The following is an 18639-nucleotide window of genomic DNA, read 5'->3' as shown; positions in this document are numbered from 1 at the left end:
AGTCCTTGCCTTTTGTCAAAAGCACAATCACGCTGACAGCTATTCCCTTTGTCTGCCTTCCTTTGCAGAATTTGCTGGAATGAACCTATTTGCCCAGTGATTACAGAACAATGCCATGAAAATTTCCCTTGAAAGAAGGGGTGAATGAGTGTCTCTTGCCACTTTTCACTTTCCATAAAAGCCATTACTAACCCAATGCTCCATTATCAGGGTGACATTTCCTGGGTGTGACTGGATTAATCTTGGGACTTCCAGACAAACCAAAGATCTTTGACCACCCTGTTGTTTCCTTTCAGAGCAACTCCGAACAGATGGATGCCAGATATGGTCTGTGTCCAGGTTCACAAGATGGCCCTGGCATATGGCCAATTATACTTCATAATGCCTATTTGTAAATGATGAGGCACATGTCAAACTAGCCATACCTGCAAATAAGTCTGTCCAAATTACCCATTAGTAAAAGGGATGATCTTATAATGATATGCCGAGAAAAGTCATTTGCAGTTATATCATGATACTTTGGTTGCCAATTTAGATTAAACTGAGAGGCTGCTCTTCTAGCTGCTCAGACATGAGATGACTCACCCAAGGGCAGCGTCTGTATGTGTCTTGATGTGAAGATACCCAAAATCTTTTAGTCCTCAACTCACACTCTCTCTCCACTGCCAACATTCTGGGACGTTCTCTATGACCGTTTAATGTCTCTTCCTTAGACACATTCCAGTTAGTCCTTGGACAGTCTGTACATGAATGACCTTTGCTAGCTTTGTCTCAAAATGTGATTACTGTCCTTGTGCTCACTTAATTACAGCAAACATTTCCTCTTCAGGAATTTGGACTCACTAACCACTGTCCTGATCCTACCCTATTATATTACAGACATGTCCACTCTCTTTTCCATGACATAATGCTGAGGAATAACCTTTTCTCCTCCTCTACCACTTCCCCATGATGAATATTAAAGGTCCATCAGACACCTCCAGCATGAGCCATTACACGTATTCGCTGTTATTTCAGCAGAACAGTAAAGTAACCTCTGAACCCCATTAACAGCTGCTGTTAATAAAGTGCCGATCAGATGCATTATAGCTCCTGCGCCACTTGCAAAAACCAATTAGGGTGTTTTTAACCTGCTGGTTTAACAGCCTGTCACAGATGTAGCACTTCGCAACAACAGTGACCATGGAATAATAGTGTGAAAAAGAGAGGAAAATGAGAGAAGAAAATGTGGGACACAAATTGCAGCCAGTAGGCTGAATCACTTTAGAAATGTTGATTTCCAACATGGCAGGGCAAGGGGCAGGGATGTAAAGGCTCCTCTTTAAATTGCTTGACCCATTCCCTTCAAATATACTGAGCCTGGTATAAAAAAAGTGATATTTATCCCTGTCTGCCAGTGTGAACTAAACGCTATCTGAATCCTGAAATGGTATGTGTGTAGTTGAAAATGCTGTGCTCATGGGGCATAGTAGGAGGGACAGAGATAGGAGAGGATAGTTGGAGGGAGTGAGGCAATAATTTGCAGAGGAGGCAGAGGTGGCTGGGGTTGATGTCTGCCTCAGGCAAACATGCAGAAGGAAGAACAGTGACACACTGCACAAGACCCCATGACACAACATGGGCATAGAGATGGTGTAAATTAAAGGGTTAATTATAGCTACATTATAGTCCAGGTGTGTGTGTATGTGTGTGTGTGTGTGAGTCACTGGGGAGTGACATTTTTATAGATTTGTTTATTTTTTTACACTGTTTTCTCCAAATTTACTTGTAGCCATTCCCCTTACTAGCTTAATCTCCCTTATTACATGATAGCTACCAATCCAGTAGGGTAAGAGCTAATACTTGTTTGTCACAGCATCTTTTTGTTCTTCTGCTAGGAGGTGGGGTGGCACAGTTGAAAATGCTGCCTCACATCTCTAGGGTCCCTGGTTCGACCATAAGCTCAGGTTACTGTTTGTGCAGTATCACATGTTCTTCCCATGTTTGCATGGGTTTACTCTGGGTTCTCTGGTTTCATCCCACCTCACAAAAACATGCACATAGGTGGGCTGCCCCTAGGTGTTCCCTGGATAGGTTTTGTATTCACCATGACACTGACAAGGATAAAGCAGTTACTGAAAATGAATGAATGATTCAAGGAGGACTAACACAGGGCTGTGATTGGTTAGTGCTTCTCAGATTGACAGGGACCATACTATCAGAAAGCAGGACTAATTTTACTCAGTTGGACTCAATTGGACATTATCCAGATTCAAACTCACTGGCTCCTTTTTATAGGATCAAATTAGACACTTGTGCCACTTTATATACTCTATGTCTATACTCAGTGCCACTGTACAGACACTCGTTATTTCTAGTTTTAGTGTCAGGAAATCCCTGGCCACTGCTGAGGTATAAAACACAGGTGTACATAAGCACAGTCAGACTGATCAGTGACCACTGAGACCCATATGTCCCTGAAGCCGTAGGTAACTAAATCTTGGCATGTCAGCTGCAATCTCCAAATGAAATATGATGCCTAAGTAAATAATAGTACACGCTTGTGCATGGCTGCTCAGTGTGTCCATTTTCCATCTCCTGAGCATTCAGGGCCTCAGGCCACTCTGCAGTGCCCAGCATATGGAGCTAAAGTGGTGCCAGCGGGACAGCACATGGTAGGCCCACCTAGTAGGCCCAGTCAAAGTCTATCTCTGCCATGGCACAGTGCCTTGGGCATCTACTTCCCCAGACACCAATCAGGTTATTGCAGCAGAGACTGAGTTGGGTGGGTTTTTATGGTGGGGGGTGGTTGAGGGGCATATAGAGAGGTGGGGGTGGTGAGACACATTGAGAAAGGGGTAGAAGGAGAAAGACGAAGAGAGTTCAGAGAATGATAGAGAAAGAGAGATAGATGGAGAAATAATGGATAGTCAGGTACTTGACTATATCATGCTTTAGGCACTTCAATAACCCAATTCCTCAAAACACTCATTTTCAGAGAAACCATAAAAACTGGGAAAGAAAAGAGCAGACACATACACATGTAACCTCAAGATAATGATCATAACCAGCACGTTTATCTGCTGTTATTGTTGATATATGCTTAAACCTCCTCATAAGGGCTAAATTAGATTTTTTTTTTTTGTTCCTAAAGAATAGGTGGCTCTGGGCTTCAGTTCACTTTTGCAGAAGAATGACTTTTTGCAGGATTTTGCCTCCTGCTGTGGTACCAGAGGGCAGACATTAGCATCACTGCTCTCCTGAAGAGCTTTATCATAAAGCAGACATCAATAAGCAGAGATGTGCTGTTCCTGCACCCCCCACCCCATCAGCTATAGCCTCCACTGCAAACACAGCACACAATATTAAGCCATTTTTATTATCCTCTAATGCCGCAGAGAGCTTGATTTAACACTCCCGCTTTCAGCTCGCCTGGGCTGTTTCATTAGCATGCCGAAGGCCTTTCTGCAAAGTGAGTGTCTCAGAGAGGGCGGGGTGTGTGTTTAGGTGAATGTAACGGGCTGACATCAAGTGTATGTCCACTAATAGCCATAGGTGTTGCTGATTAGGCATTGCAGTGATTGGTGGGTCCTAGTGCTTTATGTTACAGTGGTGGTTTATGCTTACATAGAAGAGAGAAGACAGTCAAAAACACAATCAAAAATAAATTAAATATGGATGGCATATGATTATAATAAAATAGGATTGAATAGGGTGGGAGGATAGGATCGGAAGAGATGGAATAATATAGCATAGTGTAGGATAGGATAGCATGGGACGGGACAAGATGGGGCAAAATGGGACAGGATGAGACGGGGTGGGATGGGATGGGATAGGACAGGATAGGATAGGATAGGAAAGCATATGATTGGATGGGATAGGAGAGGAAAAAAAAGATAGGATAAGTTAAGATAAAAAAAAGGATAGGATAGGATAGGATCGAAAAGTATTGGATGTTCTATTGGATATTAGAATAGAGGAAAGGAAAGGAAACAAGTGGAGAGGACGTGTAACAGGACAGGATAGAATAGGATGGGACCCCATGACTGGTAGAATTGGACTAGGCACGTTTAATATTAAGTCTAGGACCTCTGTTGAATCTCCTCTATGCCCTCTCTATCCCTCCATCTCTCTTCTCCTTTAATGTTTCTCCTCTTCTTTCTATCCACAAAGTGTAAAATGTTGGCCATCTGATTTGTCATAGATTAAACCCAAAACCCTATAAAATAAAGCTGCTCTTTATTTGCTAAACATTAAACATACGCATGGGTCATTCTTCCTATACACACTTTACGATGACAAACTTTCATTGGGGGAAAAATCTAATGTTGATGAGGAGTCAGGCTTTGTTACTTCTGTATGACTCTGAAGCATCCTTCATGCCAGTCACCAATCCAGCCTAATAAAGTGTCATTCATTTTCTCAGTAATGCACACACACTTTCTCTCTATCTAACTCTTTTCCTCACTCTCTGTCTTCCACACCTGTGTCCTTTTGCCCGAGGCTGAGAGCACCGGCCTCTAATCGCATGTACTCTAAATTGGCCAGGGCAGTGCCAGGTTAGCGGGCAGCTTGTGTACCCGTGGAGCAGGTGGCACATTACGTAGTGCTTTTTGCTGAATAATGAGGCAGAAAGCCATTCTCTGGAATCAGGCAGTGTGTTATGGTGCCTCCCACCGGCTTAACAGCTTACATTAAACAGTGTATTATGGCTTGGTGGGATTCTCGTCCTCTGAGCTTTCTTTAGTACCTGCCACCTGTCCCAAATAAACATGTTGGAGTCAAAACATAGCAGTATTTACTCACTTTTCGTCTGTGTTGCTTTCTCTTTTTCCCTCTTTCCCTCTCTTTATCTGTTTATTTTCCTTCCTTCCCACTGTTTTTTATTTAATAGTTCTTAATATTACCTAGATAGTTGACTCAGAGGTAGAAAGACAAATTAAAACAACAGAAAAATGTTTTGTTTCACTTTATATGCCAGTATCAAATCTAAACGCCTCTTCTTTACAAGGATCTTCCTGTTTCCACCTTTTTATACAGATACCATGATGCAACAGAGCAAAATACTGATGCAAAAAAACAGAAAATTAACTTGTATTTTGCTTTCCCCACTGGTTGCATGCAACACCATACAGGTTGTGCAACATCATTTAACATAAAATTACTCACTCCGTCTCCATTTCAGTAACTTTTCGCTTATTTACGCCCACTTCCAAAGCCTTCCTGGAGTCCATATTTGGAAAAGTGGTCATATTATTAAAACCATATATTCAAATGACAGCAGCTCTGAGTATACATGCTTTTAAGACCAAATGGGCATGTTTTTAACTCCGTGTAAGGCTTTAAGTAGGAAAAAGGACATTATTCATATACAAACAGTATATGTGCATGTATTTTCGTAGATAGGCAGATAGCTAACATGAACTGACAGGATTCCTGACAGGATTTTAAAGTCATATTGTATCTTTACTCCTAATGCTATCAAGCTACCTACCATGAGCTAACCTGACAGATTTTCTGAGAGGATTTTTATTCGTATTCATAAATGTTTATCTGTGATGGACTGGCATCCCATCCAGGGTGTAAAGAAAGAAGGATGAATTACTGCTAACGCAAGCCAGCAAGCTAACAGAAGATAACCTGATAAGATTTCTCAGAGAATTTTTTTTTTTTGAAGTTATATTTATAAATGGTAATAATCATCACTGCTAACTCTAGCCAACTAGCTAACATAAGACAACCTTACAGGATTTCTGAGGGGATTTTTTAGGTTCCTTTGATAAATGTTTATAAGCTCCACTGCTAATATTATCCATCTATCTAAGAAAGGATTGCTGAGAGGAAGTCTGTTTGATATATGTTCATAATCTCCACTGCTAATATTTTCCATCTAGTTAACATAAGCTAACCTGACAGGATTCCTGGGAGGATTTTGAGTCATATTCATACATACATAACATTCACTGCTAATGATTTTGCTTGTATTTCCTCATTTGTAAGTCGCTTTGGATGAAAGCGTCTGCTAAATGAATAAATGTAAATGTAATGCTTGGTAGATGGCTAACATACGCAGACTTAAAAACATTTCAGAAAATATCTTTGAGTGCAATTATAAAACTACTAGTGCATGTCTTTTGAGTCCATATATGTATAAAGATGCCAGGCAGGCTGTACAATGTGATGGGAGAACACCATATAGCAAAGCCATACCACTGGCCAGTGCTTGCATACTTTTTTGTTGAGGGCGTAAACACAATGCAATGTATAACCAATGTATAACCTTGTTCATCTTCCTTAGTCTTAACTAGCTGACTAGCTTACCATACATTTTTTTCATTGTGCTAGCTACCACTTTATAGTCTGATCAGTTAGCACACTGGAGCTTTTACTTACCTGGAGGACTAGCTAATGAATTTATGATTTGTCCACCCTGTTATTGTTACTATTTCTGTGGCCACAGACACGCTGATCCTTCTCTCCTCCTGCATTCACAGATTGAAATAGCTTTCTCACCCTTTCCCCTATATGCAGTGTTATTAAGAAGTTAAGAAGCCTTTGACACTCCAACACTGGTCAACCAAGTCCATGTCCCTGGAACCCTAATTAACGTAATGATCATCAGACATGACTGTCTGACATATGCCTGACATACAAAATGATGATATGTATGTGTGTGTGTGTGCTGTGGGTAATGGCAGACATTTCTTCATTTGTGCATCTAATTGCTGATTTGCACACTGGGCTTAATGGCCTCTGATCCAGACAGAGTAATGTAAGCCTTACGCTGTTATAAATTGTATTACTACTTTTTTTTACCTGTTAGTTAGCACTTAGTTTTACCTGTGCTTTCTCTCTTTCTTATTTTCTCCCCTTTATCTCTTTCACCCACGTGCTTTATTTATGTAGCTTCTCGCTGCTCATTTGCTTTGCTGCCATGATCCCAACACAAATTGTCACTACAGACGTGTTACAGACATGTGGGTGTGTGTGTGTCAAGCTCCTGTCCCTATGCCATGACACTCACACACATGGCTGGCTCTTGCCAATGCTTTTAATAAGGACTGTTTGCTTGGAAATAATGTGATCTGGGCTGGCAGGCAAAAGTCTAACCGCCACATCCCAGAGACAGGGAGCTAAAAGTGATGCAGAAAAGGAAAGGGAAAAGAAAAGGGAAAAAAATTAATGAGCTGAAACGATCGATTGAGAAGGAGAACGATGAGCAGCTGAAGTGCAAGTGTCACTTTTTATTGACTGTTCATGCTTATAGATAGAAATGACACACATTCCGAAGCGTTGAGGATCATTTATGGACACAGATTCAATTCAACATTAGCCTGAGTAATTAGGAAATCATATTTATAGCATGCTTGCTTGTGTGTGTGTGTGTGTGTGTGTGTGTGTGTGATTAAGTCATTCATGTGCACATACACAAGTGGATTGAACCATGCGGCCCAAATCTCTTCTAATAGCAATCGGAGAGTCATGTATGATTTACAACACTGTCCAGTGTTCTCGTTTTCATATGCTACTTGTGTTAATGAACACACACCACACATGCACACACACACACATGCACGCATTACAAAGCACGTCATGAAGGATCTCTTAATTATGACAAGATACCGAGTCTCTGCCAGAAGTGCTAAAGTACAGCTGAGGACGTGTGTGTGTGTGTGTGTGTGTATGTGGTTGGGTGGGTGGATGCTGAAGTGTTGAAGTTGCTCTCTCAGGGCACTGGGCAAATGTTAACTAGATCTGACATTAATGGGTGCCATAATGAAACACTCAGGCACTAAGTAAGCTACATCTCTGTGTCCAAGAATGGCCATAGAGCTTCAGAGTTCCCCATAGTTCCCCCATCTCTCTCTCTCTCTCTCTCACACACACACACACACACACACACACACAGTGCTACACACTAACCTAATGGCTAAAGTTGTTAACTTAGCATTTTTCCCCCTGTGCAAGCATATTTTCTCAGAACAAAGCTTTGATCGGCTACAGTTCACCATCAGCTTTACTACACAAACAACTCACTCCATTTTAATGTTCTACCTCTATCATTCCGTTCCCTTGTTCTAAGCAGAACTATATGATTCCATTTTCCAACTATAAAGAAAGACATGTATTCTGTGATATGCCATTTTATCGAAAATGGTATCTGAGAGCAGCTTTATCACTAGTGACATACACATGCTTGTATTGTGCTTATTGTGAATGTCTGTTACACATTCTGAGGCTCAGTAAAAATGGTTATCAACTTTCCCCATTCACTGGCTCGTTCCGAGAGCTCCTTTTTGGCCCATATCGAGTTCAATCCAGAACCAAATATATACAAAATGGCTGCTTTTATGACTAATCCCCTCTTTCACTGTCTGTTGTTAGATGGCCTCCTCAAGGCAGAGTCATGGTTGTGCCATATCGATTTGATTATTTTTATTCAAATTTATAATCAAACCCTGATTGATACTTCTCCAGAACGTTATCCCGGACTTGTTTTGATATCACCACAACTTTCTTTTTAGTATTATTATTATTATTATTATTATATTATTATTTTAAATTTTCCCAGCACTGTATTAAGTCCATTTCAGTTCCAAGTTGTACCACTACAAAATGTGTAAAAGCTCAAAGGGGGTGAATACTTATGCAAGCCAATGTATTTCTAGGTGATGATATTCAACCCTGGTCGAGTACCTTCACTAGAAAAAAAACTCTTAGTGTTTTTTGAGCTATATGTTCAGAGAATAAAGTATCTGTCATGCTAGATTGTGCTCAGAGGAATTTTGGACTAAAAGTAAATCTTCAATGTGAGTGTTGGAACTACAGCTCCAGCATCCATCATTGAAGGACAAAAACATTTGTTTCCCATGCGGAAATTGAAACTGGCGTTTCGGCAACCTTCACCTCCCTCCAAGGCACTAGGTGGGAGAATTCCATTTGAATTGGCTGTTCTGTAGATGTTGTTCTTTTCCCCCTTGTTTCTTTCCTTTCATTCCATTTCAATCTGTGGGTTGATGTAATCATTTTCTACTAAAGGGCAAAGAGAAAATGTTACGCATAGTGAGAACGGGGGCTTTAAACAGTGGAACGAGTTTTCTCTCTAGAGGTGTCACTGTTGAGGCATTATAAACAGCTCTTGTCTGATGTGATACCTTATCAATTCAGTTCAATACAGTTTTACTTGTATAGCGCTTGTAATAAAAGACACAAATCCAGATGTAGATCTAAAGTCCTAATGAGCAAGCCAGATGTGACAGTGTCAAATTAAACCTTGCTGAAATAACATGAATTTCCCTTTACTCAGAGTTCTCGAAAACTAACTCATGGTATGATAAATGCATGTGTACTTTGGCATTTAATAAAATTTTGATGTATTGGCTGTGGAAATTTGATGGAAAGGCAGGACAACTGAAGTGTGTTAAATTATTAGAGGTGACTGCGAGGTGTGCAGGGAGAATGTAAGAGCAAATAAGGCATATCATCCTGTGTGTGACCCTAGCCCATAATGAAAGCTCCCATCATGCACAGCACTATATTTGACACTTCAGGCTTATCGATCTGTCAACGACAAGATTTATATCCTAGTCTTAGTGTATACAAGTGTTTTTTTCCCCTCCTGGACAGGCATGCAAAGTTTTGATGCCCCAAGTACTATTTGTGTCAAATAACCATCAGCTCGAAGTGTGTGTCACTCCATTAACCTTCCTCCAACTTCACCCAGCGTACACACTCCATCCCAGCATGATTTGCGAGGCTACATTTCTGCATGCTGACACAAAATGGCACAAACTGACACTCACTCCCACAGGCAGTTGTAGTACCAGAAGTTAACACCGCACACTTGATGCATTTTTGTTTCTCTGTTTGTGATTAAATTTTCATTTCTGCATCCTACTGCCATGCTTAATGACCGTGGGGGTGTTTCTCGGAGCCATCTTGCTGCGATCTTTTTAATGCGATTCCACGGAGATGCTCGCTGTCTGCAGCTGTCCACTTCCTCTCAGGAAGTCTCCCTCCAACTGTTTTCTTTCTCTCCATCTCTTTTCTAGCTATCTCTCCTCTGTGAGAAGACTGAGAACTGTATTTCTAAATAAACAAACAAGGGTTAATGTATGGCGAGTGCCTCTTATGCTCTTCTCCATCCTGGGGAAAACACTCAGAAAACCAGTTTAATGTGCTTTCACAGTCAATAGGCCGAGTGGGGGAGATTTAGAAGTGCGCTGGAAAACACAGTGCACAGTGCCAGTGTGGCAATATGGAGAGAAATGGATCGTGCTTTAACATTACTTTTCTCAGTGGGCAATTGATTTTTATTTTTTTTACTCAGTTAAGGCCTCCATAACTTTAACCCTAGGGGAATGTTATGCTTACTCATATACTTACATGTACATGATGTTTGCATATGTACTGTACATGCTGTGCAAGCATAATAGTCTCTTAAAAGCAGTGTTAAGTTGATGGGATTCATGCTTTGAATGTACTGGAACTAATATCAGCCCTCTCTCTTTTTTTCTTTCATGCCCATGGATGGACTGTTTCTTCAACTCTGAAGGTAAGTTATTATTTATGATTGTATATAGGAAAAATGTGCATCCATAATTTTTGTCAGAAAACTATATATTTATCTATAATGCTTAATCTTTAATCTTTTGAAAGAGATTTTATCAGAAATGTTTTTTTTTTTTTTTTTTAGGAGCAAGGACTATGTGGTTCATATTTAATCCTTAAGCACAGGATTTTGTTTTTATCATAAACATGTATTAATGTATGGACTTATTTGAAGGTTATGCAAGAGTCCTACTTGGTATAATATAGAATATTCCTTTAGCACACAAGTGCCAGACACTGAATGCTTTATTTTACAAGTTTATTTTACAAGTCTTTAAACACAGAATGTTGAAAAGAAATTTTCCGAAATCAGCTCGAAATTGTGAACCCAGAAATAAAAAATCTGTGAATTCAGCAGCATTATCATAATTCCCTGCTAAATGAAAAAATAAGGATAATAAATGGTTTGTGTTATATTCTAACATTTTAACAGCTAGAAGGATGCAAATTTGAAGATATTATAAAAAAATATATAAATATAAATATATTTAACCCTTTCATGCTTAAATTATTTTCAGAGCATATCCAGATTCTTTAGATTTTTTTTTTATTAGTTAAAATTGCATGGCATATGAAGTTTGCTACTTTCTAAACATCACTTTTATTAAAATGTTACTGGACATGAAATATACCTTACCCCTAACTGAAGTTATATATCCTACAGTCAAAGAAGCACCTGACTGATAATTGAAAGCATATTTGAAGATACTTGCTTATTTTAACCCAAACAATAAATATTGCAGACAAAGCAAGCAATTTCTAACTAAACACGATTTACACCACATGGTGATTGTTGAGTCTGTTAGAAAAAAGTCAACAAAAAAGTGTCTGGCCCAAAACTCCCTCACTCTTCACTCAATTAAACACTTCCATACTTTATTACAGCCATTTCAGAAAGAACATATCGTGGAATCTGTTGATCTCCGCTTTCATCCCAAACTGCTGTGCTCTTACACTCCCAACATGACCTTCTCAATTCTGAGGAAGAGAAAGCAGGCAGGAGACCGTAATTAAGTGGCAGAAAAATACAGCTGCTGACGTACTGAGGTGCCGGATATGTGCACTACGAATGTAGTGTGCCATCTGTCTAACTCTTCTGATGGTGTTTTTAAAGAGATGTGTGTGCTAATGAGTCTCCAGGCTAGTGTGACTTGAGAGATTTGAAGGCTAAAATGTGATGGATGGAGGGAAGGAGGGAAGCAATAGCAGTAGGGTGGAATGTGTTCTTGAAAATGGAGTTATTATAACCAGCAATATTGGTGCTGAATGAACTCCTGATGTTGAAGTAACTCTCACTTGAATCATTTTTGCATGTAATCAGTAAGTCATAGGAAATCAATGATGGGTTCGTCCAATGGGTGGTCCCTTACCATCCCCTGAAGTTTGTTATTTTCCTACAGCAGCGCTTCTCAAAGTGTTTCATTCCTCTTATACTACAGCATTTACACAACAGTTAACACATTTTCAGTCAGTTTATGATTAGTCTTAGATCATGTGCAGCGCCCACCATACAAGTCCCTGTGAATGAGTTTTTAACTGTAGAAATGATAACGTATTAGCGTAGCACATTGATATTAACCTATTAACCTATTAATATTTACATCCAAAATGAGCACTTTTTATATGTAACCTCCCACTCCCCAAGCCCCTATTTCAGGGACCAAAAGTAACTGGACAAACTAACAATCATAAGTTAAAGTGTCATTTTTAACACTTGGTTGCAAATCCACTTTAGTTAAGGACTCGTTCAAGAATTCCCATGCTTAGTGGTTTCCAGCTCTTTTGAAATCACCTCTCCTCACTGTCAACCTTTCACTTTTTGTCTGTAGCCAGGACTAAATATCATTCTGTAAATTAATTTGCAGGTGCAGTCAGAAAAAAAGACATTTTAGCTACCTGTGTTAACACAGTCTTCTGCCACCCTTAGGTAAAAGGAAAAAATTGCAACGCATTGGCCAGCAGACCACCTACCATATTCTAACAGAGAAGCCGTGGACCAGTTAATAGCTGTCCACGGGCCACATTTGGCCATGGGGCCCGACTTTGGACACCCCTGGCCTAGTCCGTCTAGGAGTGTTATACATTCTTGTCCTTTTAAATGTATTACCTCTTCAGTCTCAACAGGGAGTCTGAATGAAAAGCCCAGTCAGTAGAACAACCCTCAACCACTTACTGTAGTGTGATAAAGACTCTCGCTCACTTCCTCTCTCTGCTGTCTAGCTCTATTTCCTACACAGCACACATGCACTTCGCAAATGCTTTTCCACAGGGCCAAGGTGTCTTATCACATGAGTTACAGCTTGGCGACAGCTTAATTTTGCACTTTTTCGTGCCGTGCCAGTCTGTGCCTGGTCCAGCCTAAGCTGTGTTAATTGGAGGCTGAGCGGCGGGTTATGACACCTGCTGTCAGCCGCATCGGGACTGCCTGGGTCACTAACTCAGGTGTGGACAGGTTTGTGCAAGTTGTGACATTTTAATTACTGGGAAAAAAAGAAAAGGGGAAAAAGTGATAGCCAGGTATATGTATGAGAGAGAGAGAGAGAGTCTTCAAGGTCTTTTGTAGCCTATAGATTCTTGCTGTGTGTTATAGTTTCATGTATGGTTAATGTATTCAGTCTCTTCATACTCTTCTCCCTCCTGTCCTCTCCCTTCTTCTTTCACTTTATTTAATACAGATCTTACAACAGTTAAATATTATCACTGAATGGACTGCAGACTGTTTAATGATAAGAGTGTATTACGGAGAGATATTTTGATTGTTGGAACGAATCCTACTATTATACTATAAAACTCAAACGCTTAAAGGGAGAGTTTGTTTAAATGAAATAATGTTCTCCAGTCATTTGCTATAATTTGATATTTGTTTTTTGTTATTCATGATTTGTTAAGATTTCATAATACTATTTAATCATAATTATGTAATGTAAGTCTAATGCTTCCTCATCTAACAAAGCACTCTAAACTATTGTTGGATTGTTGGGGAGCGGAGAAGTTCAAGTTTGGGATGGCACTCTGTCTCAAATCCTTGGGTTTTACACCATCAGGTACTTCACAATCACTTCGTCATCGAAGTGGAGGAAGACCACAGGGCTCAGGGTGCCAACTGAGGATGGGCAGATATTTTTTAACACACTGTTGGTGCACATTGTAGATGTACATTTAGAGACTTGTCTTTTTCCAGGCACAGTGTTTTAGACATCCTTTGGTGGTTTTATTGCTGTATAACACTATTGTGTCATGTATAATCATTTCAGAGCCATGCACCACCATGCCACTCCAATGTCATTGTCACTACTGTGCTAAGTACAGGTCACCACCCAAATAATATCTGCTAAGTGGTTGTCCTCACCAAAGATGGACATAGAAGATGGTGGCTAACAACTTGTGAATAGTAATAGATAGGCCACAATCAGCAATTTTATATCTACAAAGTGCATCTAAGTGGTAGGTGGTCCTGATAAAATGGCCAATGAGTATAGCTACAAGATTCGCATACTTGGCAGCTCTGTGCGTTGGTATGGTGCTTATCAAAGGAAAGTACAGTTTCTCCTTTAATCAACTCAAATATAGAAAGTTTGATCTGTTAAATAAGCCCTGTAAGGACGATTCATAGTTGTGTGACCTCAGCTGAATATAGTGGAAATATTTTTTTGTGTACAGTATTTGTGACTCTGGGTGGATATGGATATAAACTGTCAGGAGTGCTTCAGTCACCGTGTTGCTCTGCCAGTGGCTAGAGGGACCTGTGAAGAACGATCGAGTCCGACAGCCTGGGTAAAGGTCACTCTGCTGGAGCAGGATGCATGTTCTCATAAGGCTTTGTCAGACCTTTAGACATGAGTGTTAGATCTGTTATCTAGCCTACAGCTAAACATAGAGAAGGGCAAATCTCTTCACAAATGCCCTTGCTCTGTAGAAGGTGATACTTAGTAGTGTCTTAGTGTCTCAGGTATCCTAAGAGTGAGATAATCCGGCAGGATAAAGATTGCACAGGAAACGTTCTTGTCTTGGTTCTTCGAAGTTCTGGAAAGCAGAGCCCACAAAATGTCAGTACAGATGGCCCAAACTACATTTCTCTAGAGTAAACATGGCTCATGTTGCATATTAAGGGCTGGATCTGAAATGCTTGGACCTGCCAAGGAGAGGCACAGCCAAAACAAGAGGAAGTGCATTCTGGGAGCTTCTATCAGGGGGCCAAGGGTGGACCGCATGCTCTGGTAATGAGGAATGGCAGGCGTCTAGAGAGATGGGTTGATGGCATGGTTTTCTTTCCTCTCCTCAGCAGAACAATGGCCCAAATGCGGCTGCTTGGCGCGCCGTAGCCAGGCAGCATTCCCAGAGCGCACTCATTAAAGCCGAGTGCCATTCTACAAACATGGCGCTCGTTCTAGTGGTTGCTTCTCTCTCACTCTCACTCTCTCTCATCTAATCAACTCAGATATAGTGTGCCTCAGACTCGAATGTACTGGTGATGTGTTAATGAGATTGGAACAACAGGGCCTCCCTTGGTCATATGGGTTCTGCTTCTCTGTGTATTATTATTATTATTATTAGTAGTAGTAGTAGTAGTAGTAGTAGTATTAGTATTATTATTTTGTTCAGAGGAGGGGGCTTTAATTAGCATCATCTCTGGCTGGGATAGACAGCTGGTGAACCTCAGTGGCCTGCTGAGTTAAGCAGCATGGCCCATCTGAAACGCTGCTGGGGTATCATGAGGCCATCACTGCCAAATTTATACTCCTAACAAGTGTTTTGGTGTAGTTTAGGGGAATAAACACAGTGTTGAGGTATGTGCGCATAATGAGGAATAAGTACTGAAACTGTGCACATCAGTATTCAGAATTCATTATTCACTATTCAATAATAATCATGACCTTGACTTAGGATTTTGTGGTTACCTTAAGTGCATACAATTAGGATTTGCCGGATCAACTGCTATTTTATAAGATGCTCAATAATGAAGTTGGCAACCATATTGTTTAATTCTACCATATTTGCAGTGATTATCTATTCATGCAAGAATATATAAGTAATATACAGTATACTAGTCTCCTAGATCTGCTTCTTTGGTCTGCATTTTCTATTCCTCTTTTTTTCGGGCTGTGTTTAAAGTCTAGACGCTTAAAAAAAAACATTTCAGATGCTTCTACGCAAGAAAAATCTGACAGCCATAGAGGCGTGAATTACACAGAGGTGATTTTAATAATTTGAGTGGGGAGCCCAAATCAGCATTAGCGCATGTATTATCAAATCAGCTTTAGCACATGCATAACCCTTCTCTGAATCTGTGTAACTTTCCCCCGCATAAATATTGACGTAACTTTTGAACTTAAGTTGTCAACTCTGAATACAGCTCTAAATGCCTCCAGTCATGTTTATATGTCTAGATGGACTCTGAATAAAAGTAAAGCGAATGGCTAATCTGGCAAAAAGAGATGTGCATTGGCACAAGTAACTCAGACATCCTTTTAGAACGAGGCCAAAGCAAAAGACCCTTGTTCGAACTATTGCTTCTACCAAAGGCGGAATGTTCGCTCTAGGCATTGGCGATGTCTCAAAAAAAGGTCAAGACACCAAAAGAAAATGAGAGGAGTTAAAATTGGTGCAACAATTGTATCAAAGAGATGTAGGAGAAAGACACATTTATATGATTTGTATATAGGCATACTTAATAATGCACATCATATGATAAATAATTAATAGTTGTTTTCTATCACAGTGGAAAGATCACATTTAGTCAGTTTTAATTATGAAATGTTAACAACCTCAGGCAATTGTGAAGAAATTAAGAAATTATGTGTGACTTCCCACATCTGAGCTATTATTTACTTCATAAACGTGACTATCAGCATCTTCATCCGTGACCTTGTAGGTCCTCTGCTTTGTTGTGTTCTACAGTAAATCTAATTTTCTCACATTGTCTTTCTTTCTTTAGAAAATATATGTATATATTTTTTATTTTGCATTTCTTTTTGATTAAGAGCTTTAGTCAGCAACCTTTAGTCACAGAAAATAGTGCAATGAGACCGATACCCAAAATCCAAAAGATTTAAAATAAAACAAACTAACATGTCCAGATCTCAGTGCCATGCTTGTGATGTTAGCAGGACTCCTATCAGCATCAGTGAGACACTGCAGGATTTGGAGTCCTGCAGTGCACTTCACTAGTATGTGGCACAAGGCTTTCACATCATCACTCTCTCATTTGCAATCGATGCTTCGGGCTGTTAAGCGCTGTGACTACGGTGTCCCACGCAGCTGTGTTCTTTTGTGGGGCTTGCTAATGCACTGTAAAGGATGTGAAATGTACACACCAACATTTGTTTCCAGTTCTTTCTCTCTTTTTCAATTATTTTTGTGATATGTTTGAACCCCATTTCAATGATTTGAAAGCAGATGCTATTTTACAGCCTCTGCAAAGCTCCAAAAATGTAACACTTTGAAATGCAAATTTGGATTTGATCAAGTGGCATTTGCTAGATGCCCATAATGGTAGGTTGTGGGGAAACTCCACAATTGTGCACACTTTGTATATCATGAGGGCACTTAGTGCAAGTTTAAAATGGGCTGGTAATAATTTGGAAAAGTGAGCTCTGAATATTTGGAACCCGGGATATTTTTACTGCGTTAATTTCAGCAATGGCATCAGAATTTTATTGTCATATCTGGGTGGCTAAACAGCTTTTTAGTCATTTCCTTTTATCAAGCTTTATATATACTCTATGGTAACTAGTAATTAAGATTCTTTTTTTCTTCTTTGTGTCATATAATTTAATATATATTTTTAAGTTTACTTTGTTTTATTTTATTTACCGTCATCAGAAATAAAAACAAGTCCTGAATTCACATCAGTGTCTATTCCAAATCTGGTGTCCTCAATTAGAAAGTGAGTTTTTAATCTCCAAACGTTACTGACATTTCTAAATTCGAGTGTACACTCTTAAAAAAAGTCAGTTGTACTGCACTAAAGGGGTTCTATTTGTAAACTTCTGGATTCAGAAGTTAATCTATCATAAGGTTCATGCGTAGACACACACTATATCTATCTATCTATCTATCTATCTATCTAGCTCTCTGTCATATATATATACACTGATCAGCCGTAACATTATGACCACTGACAGGTGAAGTGAATAATATTGTTTATCTTGTTACAATAGCACCTGTCAAGTGTTGAGATATATTAGGCAGCAAGTGACCAGTTGGTTCTCGAAGTTGATGTGTTGGAAACAGGAAAAATGGGCAAGCGTAAGGATTAGAGAGACTTTGACAACGGCCAAATTGTGATGGCTAGATGACTGGGTCAGAGCATCTTTATATCTATCTATCTATCTATCTATCTATCTATATACGCTATATTACCAAAAGTATTCGGTCACCCATCCAAATGATCAGAATCAGGTGTCCTAATCACTTGGCCTGGCCACAGGTGTATAAAATCAAGCACTTAGGCATGCAGACTGTTTTTACAAACATTTGTGAAAGAATAGGCCGCTCTCAGGAGCTCAGTGAATTCCAGCGTGGAACTGTCATAGGATGCCACCTGTGCAACAAATCCAGTCATGAAATTTCCTCGCTCCTAAATATTCCACAGTCAACTGTCAGCTTTATCATAACAAAATGGAAGAGTTTGGGAACAACAGCAACTCAGCCACGAAGTGGTAGGCCACATAAACTGACGGAGAGGGGTCAGTGGATGCTGAAGCGCATAGTGCAAAGAGGTCGTCGACTTTCTTCACAGTCAATTGCTACAGAGCTCCAAACTTCATGTGACCTTCAGATTAGCCCAAGTACAGTACGCAGAGAGCTTCATGGAATGGGTTTCCATGGCCGAGCAGCTGCATCTAAGCCACACATCACCAAGTGCAATGCAAAGCGTCGGATGCAGTGGTGTAAAGCACGCCGCCACTGAACTCTAGAGCAGTGGAGACGCGTTCTCTGGAGTGATGAATCACGCTTTTCCATCTGGCAATCTGATGGACGAGTCTGGGTTTGGAGGTTGCCAGGAGAACGGTACATTTCGGACTGCATTGTGCCGAGTGTGAAATT

General features: G+C 40.0%; 1 protein-coding gene across 7 annotated transcripts in view; it reads left to right on the top strand.

The window, feature by feature from the left end:
- kirrel3b (kirre like nephrin family adhesion molecule 3b) overlaps positions 1 to 18639 on the top strand; it is a 200831-nt gene that overhangs the window by 94879 nt on the left and 87313 nt on the right. The window lies entirely within an intron of this gene.

Source organism: Pangasianodon hypophthalmus, chromosome 6 (assembly GCF_027358585.1).
Source record: "Pangasianodon hypophthalmus isolate fPanHyp1 chromosome 6, fPanHyp1.pri, whole genome shotgun sequence".
NCBI lineage: Eukaryota > Metazoa > Chordata > Actinopteri > Siluriformes > Pangasiidae > Pangasianodon > Pangasianodon hypophthalmus.
This window is presented reverse-complemented; position numbering and strand designations above follow the sequence as displayed.